Here is a 2,204-nt window from a genome sequence, read left to right on the forward strand (position 1 = left end):
GCTGTCTACAGGAGACACACCTAAGAAACAAAGATGTGAATTTATTAAAAGTCAAAGGTTGGGGCCTTTGGCAGGGTACTCCGCCGAATTGCTGGGAGCTGGCGCCAGAAACAGGGAGGCCTGGCCTCACACCCCGCCAGCCTTTTGCTGAGTTCCCATCCTAGACTGGCCCGAACCACATATCTTCAGCCCAGATTTCGAAACACAGTCTCAGACTCCTAATTCCTACAGTTCATGTTGATGCCTAAAGCCCAGCTGATTTCTCTTCATTTCTGCAAAGTTACTGTGGCATGGCAGGCCAAGGCTTCCTTCCACAGATATGCAGAGCAGGCACTGGCTTCCAGAAAATTCAAGAACCTCCAAAGAACCTTGAAGAATTCTTAAAGTCTCAAAACTGGTTTCTTCTGGACAATTGAAAAGACACAAGAATTTTATAAAGAAGTACCATAAGAAAAAGAAGATTATGCTTTCAGATGATATGGAGACAAAGAAGAGTATAGAGGAAAAAAATTTTAAAATCTGGAAGACACATTTTCTCTCAGAAGCCTCTGTTGCTCTTTTGCATGATTCCTTTAGGTGGTGGTTTCTCTACAAATTTAAGCCTAACAGATAAAATCAAGATTTCTCGTTTGATAGAATTTCAGAAAGTTATGTGGCGCTTTTCATGAACATACCACTAAGTCGAAAAGATGCATTCTTACAGCTCAACGTAACAAGTTTATGCAGTGTCTGAGGACTCAGTACCTGTTATAGGTGTATCCTGATTGTTTGGCACAAGCTATTTATGCGACATTTCAGGAAGCATTTCCAGAATCCAGTAACCTCTTTAATGATGGATTTAAAGAAGATCTAGGGAATAACATTTTTCTTTGGTTGTCAGGTTTAAAACCTCAAAAAGGCTTTTGGACCCACTGGAAACTGAAAGGACTCACCACAACAACCATACATGGTAGCAAGAAAACACTGAAAAATCTATAAAGGAAATGATTGCAAGCAGTCAAGAATGCATAATGGCTATGCACCTGTGATATATGTTTTAAAAATAGATGTTAAACTTGAGTTTGAATGAAAAATGTCATTCAATCAACCTGTGTTTCTCAAAGAAAGTGAAGAAAATAATTCAAAATTTGTGGAAATACAACCATCACAAACTACTTCCATAGTTTCAGAAGATCCCCTTCAAAACTTATGCTTAGCATCTCAAGAAGTTCTTCAAAAAGCTCAGCAAAGTGGGAGATCAAAATGTCTCAAGTGTGGTGGTTCAAGAATGTTCTACCGCTATACATGTTACGTCCCAGTTGAAAATGTGCCTACTGAATAGATTCCAGTTGAAAAGCTTCCATTGAAGATTGACATCATTAAACATCCAAATGAAACAGATGCGAAAAGTACTGCTATACATGCAAAACTCTTAGCACCTGAATTTGTAGATATTTACACGTATCCTTGTATTCCAGAATATGAAGAAAAAGACCATGAAGTTACACGTGTTTTTCCTGGACCTAAGTCTTTCTCAGTAAAAGATATTTCTTCCCATCTGCAAAAAAGGATTCAAAATACCGTTAGAGGCAAAAATGATGACCCTGAAAACCATCCTTTAAACGCAAGAAAACTGAAGGACAGGAGGGTTGTGATTTGAATGACAGCAAGTGGAAAAGCACAACACTGAAAAAAGTTATATTTATAGATAATACCTGGAACCAAACAAACAAAATATTCACTGATGAGCAACTTCAAGGGTTGTTACAAGTTGAGTTGAAATCAAGAAAAACTTTCTTCTGGCGCCATCAAAAAGGAAAGCCAGATACCTTCCTTTCCACAAATGAAGCCATTTACTATTTTCTAGTAGACCACCATACTGATATATTGAAAGAGAAATACATAGGACACTATGACAATCTTCTATTTTTCTATTCTTTTACGTACCAGTTGATAAAGAATGCCAAATGCTCTGGAGACAAGGAAACAAGAAAACTTATCCATTAATTTTTCAAGAGATATTTCTGTCATTTTATTTTCCTAAAATTAATAAACTCTTAACTGTGAAAAAAAAAGTCAAAGGTTGGAAAAAAATATATCAAGCTAACAACTACCAAAGAAGAGGAGTAGTGGCAATTCTAATCTTAGATAAAATAGACTTTAAAACAAAATCTACCATAAAAGACAAAGAAGGACACTATATAATGATTAAGGGGATGATCCAT

At 36.7% G+C, this 2,204-nt stretch overlaps 1 pseudogene; it reads left to right on the forward strand.

The window, feature by feature from the left end:
- Positions 1–1,072: 1,072 nt before the first annotated feature.
- LOC101341084 (DTW domain-containing protein 1 pseudogene) lies at positions 1,073–1,986 on the forward strand (annotated as a pseudogene).
- The last annotated feature ends 218 nt before the right edge of the window (positions 1,987–2,204 follow it).

The sequence above is a fragment of the Trichechus manatus genome, unplaced genomic scaffold (genome assembly GCF_000243295.1).
Source record: "Trichechus manatus latirostris isolate Lorelei unplaced genomic scaffold, TriManLat1.0 scaffold00067, whole genome shotgun sequence".
NCBI lineage: Eukaryota > Metazoa > Chordata > Mammalia > Sirenia > Trichechidae > Trichechus > Trichechus manatus.